The sequence below is a fragment of the Diadema antillarum genome, unplaced genomic scaffold (assembly GCF_040938485.1).
Source record: "Diadema antillarum isolate AM-2024a unplaced genomic scaffold, OU_Dant_1.0 seq00000203_RagTag, whole genome shotgun sequence".
NCBI classification, from domain to species: Eukaryota; Metazoa; Echinodermata; class Echinoidea; order Diadematoida; family Diadematidae; genus Diadema; species Diadema antillarum.
In genome coordinates, this window is record NW_027271262.1 from 2,301,021 (window position 1) to 2,308,386 (window position 7,366).

The window sequence follows — 7,366 nt, forward strand, 5'->3', positions numbered from 1 at the left end:
GTTTACGAAATACATTTTGTAAAGACACCCCTATCATTACAGAAATCCTGGATCCGCCCCTGATCTACTATTATTATCTAAGCCTACCTCGTTATTCCGAAGGCTCGTTTATCCGAAAATGAAATATAGGGTTCGTTATCCCGAAGGTTCGTTAATCCGAAAATGAAATAGGGTTCGTTATTCCAAAGGTTCGTTGATCCGAAAAGAAACAGGGTCCTAACGAACCTTCGGAATAACGAGCTTTGTTTCATTTTCGGATTAACGAACCTTCGGAATAACGAATCTTCGGAATAACTAACCTTCGGAATAACGAACCTTCGGACTAAAGAACCTTCGGAATAACGAACCTTCGGAATAATGAACTGTAACCTACCCACGTACGTATGTTATCATGTGCATTAACAACAATGCATGCTGAGTGGAGATAATGATGTGTGCATTCAAATAAGAGACTTATTTTTTTTTTCAAATTGATGTTTTATTCATCAAGGCAATTTGTACCAGTCATGCCAGTCGTAGGATCACAATTCAAATACGTAGGACCTATGTATTGATCCATTGTTGAGACGCTACAATGATCAGCAAACATACATTTTCGTCTGGCCAACACACATCATGAACGTGAACCATTTATTGTGCATACCTTTATGCATGCAGTGAATAATGTCACAACATTCCGGAACTTATTGTATTTCCCTCCATTCGACTGCCTGCAGTCAGCCTACATATTTCCTAGAGCTTAAAGGGAATGTACAGTACTGGTTTAGGTGGGGATTCATGTTTTGAACATTTCTAAGAGAGATACTGAGAAACCTCTTATGAAATATGAAAGAGCATGTAATTTTAAGAAAGATTCCACGTTTATTTGATGAAAACTGGTTTTCAAGTTAATGGCTGAGGTGTATCCAAAAAAAAGTGATGATAATAAAAGAAACAGGCCACGCCTTTTATTAGGATTTCTTTGTTTCACTTTGTTTTTGGATATCTCCGCCATTTCAAAACCGATTTTCATCAAATAAAATTTTGATACCACTTATTGCATACATATGCTCTTTTAGACATCTCATAGAGTGGTTTCTGAATATCTGGCAAAACGTTATTAGAGGCTAAATCCTCACCTCGACCAGAACTGTACACACCCTTTAACAAACAGACAAATAGGAGAAGTCATTGAATACTAAAAACGTTGTTTGTGTTAAAAAGGGATGGCTAGTAGAATCAGTGGGACTGCTGGGGGATGATTGGTCCAATCCTTGTGGGATTCATTTAAGAGTACATATCTATTGTTGTGTGAAAATTATTTGATTCCGAATGGTCTCATATTCAAGTATAGTGTGCCGTTTAATGTTTCCAGGTGAGCATGCCTGTACATCAGTGACGGGGCGATCGATCGTTAAAGAAATCGAGCGGTAATTACTTTGGTCGCACTGTGTGTAAGAATGCGAGCTCCGCATCCATGTTGGTTGTCAGCCCTGACTTACAATATGTCATGACTTACAATGTCATGACTTAAAGGGGAAGGCTAGTAATTGATCAGTGGGAATCAGTGGAAATGCTGGGAGATGATTGTTCCAATCCTTATGGGATTGATTCAAGAGTTCATTGTATATCTATTGTTGTGTGAAAATGATTTGCTTCAGAATGGTCTCATATTCAAGTAATGTGCAGTTTAATGCTTCCAGGTTAGCGTCCCTGGTCAGTGACGGAGCATTAATCTGCACATTACTTGAATATGAGACCGTTCTGAAGCAAATCATTTTCACACAACAATAGATATACAATGAACTCTTGAATGAATCACATAAGGATTGGACCAATCATCTCTCAGCATTTCCACTGATTCCCACTGATCAGTTACTAGCTTTCCCCTTTAACAAATGGCAAAGTTGCAAAAGTGTCATCCTTTCTCTTTATAAGTAACGCGTAATCACATGAAGTATCCACTTCACACAATGCTCATCAATAAACCCCGCCCTCAATGCATTATACATTATTTACACAGAGGAGTATCACAGTTATTTCCGGGGGAAACAACCTAATAGCCTTTGTGTTATAATTTCCCAAAATAACATCTAAGAGCTATAAAAGAATTAAGCAAAACAAAAACTATTGATTCATACATGGTTACTTACTATACCATGCTATGTCTCTATTTTACAGGGACTATTTTACAGGGACATTTTACCATCTTTAAAGGGGCGGGGGGCTGCGGGTCAATGGTACCCCACCGTAGCCATCAAAAACATAATTTATTTTATCTCTGAAAAGAGGCGGGTTATTACAGGCAGTATAAAGGGTCAGTTGGAGACGGGGTCATGCAGTTTATTCAGATTTTTCCCTCATTATTCTAATGACTATACCTCAGCTCCGACCAAGTATTCGTCCTTCATGCCATGTAATTGACTCGGCTTGATACATGTCACTGAACATGTTTAGTGCTATAGCTGGGACGATGAGTAGGCCTGTATTACTACCTCCGAAGACAAAATACAATTTCGAGTACACTTCCATTGTTCACTGTCCTCTACATGTACTATCGTGCTCCTCGGGTACTGTAATCTACATTTCTATGGAAGCACCCAAGCAGTGCTCCATTCATTGGTATTGGACGTAATCAATGGACATCAGTATCCCAAGCAGGCGAGGAGGCTATAAGTGGCAAGTGATTCTCATGAGGATAAATCACCTAAATAAAAATAAAGGGAGGGAAGCAAAGGTATAAACTCGAAAGTGATAACGTAAACGTAAGGCCACCATGCTAATAAGGATGGATGATACGCTAACACGTACTTATTTTCTTGTATTATACATCATATTCACATGATTATTCATTGATGTATTAACATATAAATTACATTTCCACTATTGATATCGTATAATTAGGCTGCGTTCACATAGAAGTATTCGGTATTCGGCATTCGCTATTCGCTATTCGGTATTCGGTATTCGGGCACCGAATACACCGCCACCCGCACCGTCAACTCACCATCCCATGCAGTGAGGATTTCTTCCTCCTACATCCCAGCAAATGTTATTAACAATTTCTAAACTGCATCAGAATGTCAGTCTACATGCTTATTTTTGCTAAGGGCAAATCCAGACCAAAAGTGTCATTATTTCATAAACGAGAGACGGTATACGCTGCAAGAAAATCGAACAACCTCGATTCCCACTTTGCTATACTTTTCGCAGCTATTCGTACTTTCGAATAGTGCCCTCTTATGTGAACCGGTGTGAGGAAATCCTATCGTTCGATTCAAGCTATTCGCGTGCCCTCGAAAAACGAGCCCGAATACCCGAATAGTATACTTCTATGTGAACGCAGCCTAAGGAATGTATAGGCTAGTTGCCATAACTTTCTAGTCTTGCTTGCATTACTGTTGCATTATTAATCAACATTATTTTCTCATTCAGACGTGCATAATTTCGTGTCATATTTTGAACCAAGTCGCCTAGTACAGCTGTACATCCTTGCTTTGAACCAGGGAGGTGTTAATACAGAAGGAACAATTACACAGTTCCTCCTCTGGCCATGCCCTTTATACACCGCCGAGGAGTACCTAAATGCCCGAACTGCAGGTGGTTCACTGCCGAGAAGTTATGCTCTAACGACAGGACTATGGTATCCAGGGCCCTGTTGCATAAAACCCTTACCGCTAGACTTACCGCTCCTTTCTAGCGGTAAGTCTTCAAATTAGCGGTAAATTTTAGAATCCTTGATGCTGATTGGTTGTGATGCCTAATTTTGACGGTAGTTACCATTGAAATTCAACGGTAAGTTTTATGCAACGGGGCCCAGGTGCGTTGACAGAAGAGCGCATCAGTATTAAGGACTAGCGTTCTCACAGCAATCGATGTACGTACTTGCAACAACCAATAAATATGGAATTAGGGCAGCGATTCAAAATGCAGTGTACAAATAACACGTTTAACAGCAAAAGTAAAGAACACTTAAAAGCTTAAAGAGGAGGAAGAGGACATAGCAGAATTCTTAAGAATATGAAATCATCTACAACTGTACGACTATAAAAATCAGCACGAAAAAAAAAATCAGCACGTCTTTGTTTTATAACAATGCATTGCTGCAAAAGAACCGTGAGTTGAGGAGCCTCTTCGGAGTCCACAGTATATTTCTTCGGTTCTGCAAGCTAATAAGTTGACTGACTGCAGATCAACAGTCGAATCTGGGTACATCGGGACACATCGGGCACTTTTCAGCTCTCTGAACGGTGTATAACAGCGTGATAAGATCGTATAGATCGTTCAGAGCGTAGATAACAGCGTGCATCAATCGGATAACATCGGCAACATCACACTGACAGATATAGTTACATCGTTCTAAAGCGTAGCTGCAGTGGCAGAGATCGTAATGCTTCATTCCCGATCATCGTAGTAAGAGCGTGGCAAGCACGTGGTAGTCGTAACTGCAGCGTTCTTAGAACGTTCTAACATTGTATGTGTCCAGATCGGCTCAGGTTTTACCCGATCCTTCCCGATCTGAGAAAATAAGCCAGTTCGGAATTCCAGTTTGAGCATGAGCAGAAAAAGGTCATTTGTGCCGAGAGACAAGCTGGGGGGTGTTTCATAAAGCTGTTCGTAAAGTTACGAACAACTTACGAGCGACTGGTGATCAGTTCTGATGTGCTAATATTACTGCTATACTTACCAGATTTTCCATAATTCAGCACAGGAACTGATCACCAGTCACTCGTAAGTTGTTCGTAACTTTACGAACAGCTTTATGAAACAGGGCCCGGGTTTTTAATTTCACTGAGATAAGCAACTGTAATGCTATGATTATTCATGGAATCCTTATAAATATTGCCTGACAGTACATCCACCTGACAGCAAGCCTGGTATTTGGCAATGTTAACAGAAAAAGTTTGTTAATGTATTCAAAACAGCACTATGAAATAGATGCTTCCCAAAGTGTTGATTGACAAACCATCCTGGTCACTTCATCTACACAGGTTCATTCTTTGTTAGAATACGAGTTTCATAAATTGCTATGTTGGGCAAGCTGCTGCATTATGTCGCTTTGAATTTAGTGAAGTGCCTAACCAACTGCGAAAAATGAATGGTCATTTGTACCCATGTGCACATGAGCTGTATATCTCCGAACCGGCTTTTTGTCAAATCGTAGCGAGAACGGCATAGTGGAACGGGGGCTTAGCGTTCACGTCGCAGATCTAAAGCTCGTTAATTCAAGCTTTTGAGAGGACCTCATTTTCATTTAATTTTATACGAGAACAGAAATGCATGTGTGTTTGTATAAACTATTCTAAAGAAATTCATTCATTTTTTTAAATTCTAAAATATATAAACTTCATTATGAAATTCAAAGGAACTATGCAATGCAAACGCATGTTAACTTGTACCTGGTATTTTTCCCCTCTCTAAATTTTGTCTTGGAGCTACAGCGCGGTGCTGAGCATGACTTCAATGTGAAGAGAAATTTTGATTGCTTAGAACCCAAACATGTTTGTGCATGGATGACGAAGAAATGTCATTCAATGTCTAAAGCTCCCCCGATATCAGCACTTCGCAACACCCCTCCTGTTTGTATACAAATAATTATGTTTATAAAATCATATTTTAGTTGCTAAGTTGGCAATACAACCACTTTACCCTGAAAGTATCTAAAACGAGGTTAATGTGGTAACAAGGTTATTACGAGACTACTTATGCAATCATATTGTGATGCGATGGATAATACCTCCATCTTATACGTCCTATCCGAGGGACAGAGTGATTTGCCTCTTAATAGAGGGAACGGGATGATTACACAAGTCTGATTAGTTTCATCGAAGGTAACAGGGCATTGAAATCATCATGTCAGTGGCGAGATAGGGTCAGACCAGGGAGGTGTTTTAGATGGAGTGACAACTCTTCGGAATCCGTGTAAGCACATCACGTTTAGATTCTAAAGCATCACAATGGATGTCTAACATTCCTTTTAGCATCAGTAATCAGGACTAGCACTTTCACAGCTGAAAAGATTTGTCATTGCTGCAGTTTGTTCTCTCTTTCAATGTGCAGGCAACACTAGATATCTCTTGACTTTGAATTAAAGCACCTTTTCCATTGCTGCAGCTCGCTCTCTTTTAATGTGCAGGCATCAATAAATATGTGTGGTTTGAATTGGGAGCAGCGAATTAAACGCAGGGTAAGAAATACACGGTTAGCAGCAAAAAGTAGAATATCACAGGGGAACACGCTTTTATGGAGTACATTTCAGAGAACAAAATATGCAAGATTCGAAAGATAGAGAACTAACATGCGCAAATGTGCTCATCGTAGAAAATATCAAGTTTTCCAGAGGACATAATTATACTATTTGGTTGTTGTTGTTGTTGTTTTTATTTCGATTTGTGTATTGCGAGAAGAAAATGATTGCATGTTTCAAACTTTGAATTTTTCAAACAATTTTCAGTATTTCACGGGAAATTTGTGTTGAAAAAAAAAAAGACTTGGCACTCCATTTCTCACACCTCCCTACATTAACATAAAAACAGTGCCCAAAACCAAACAGGTCTCTAACGTATCCACATACACACATACGCGTACACACACACGCACATCTTCATGGAATGATTGAATACTTCGTAAATAAGACTGTGTTGATAAAGGCACAGAAATCAAACCAATGATTTATTGCGGTATATCTGGTTCAGGACGGCTTATATGATCACGTGACATGACATGAGGTGAATGCATGCTATTGCACGGACAAAACATGACATGAAAACAATCTGGTTTCGGGGTTGTAATCGTGCACCTCTGCAAATGAAATAAACAAAGCTTTGTTTTTTCATTGTTGGTTGTTTGTTTGGTTTTCGTCTTTCTAAAAAGACAGCATAGATGCTCTGTAACTTCTTCAGAGATGTACAGGCAGATTGTCAACAAAGTGAAAAAAAAAGTAGTATGTAAGCTCTACTTCCACTGAAGGCGACATCAGCGGTAACAAACAGATGAAAATATGCCAACTGTAACATGGTTGTAAGTTTCTGTTGATTTACTGCTGGTTCACACGTGTGTATTATAGTTTGCCTTTTGTTTGTGCCCCAAAGATACACAGCAATAATGTCATCATAACGTCGTACGAAGTGGATTAACAAATCTTAAAGAAAAAAAAGTAATGTAGATGAACAAAATAATATGAATACAAAAAAAAAACAAGAAGAATGTGCATCAGTCCCACGCATGATGGCTTTTTCACCAAGATATTAGGCAAGTTGAGTAAGTTGGGCAACACCCGGCAAGTGTTAACATTTATTCTGAAGCACGTTCATTTTTCTCTTTGCCTATGCCCATTGGCATCAGGAAAATAGCCCATAGAAAAAGTAAATACACTAATAAAACCACA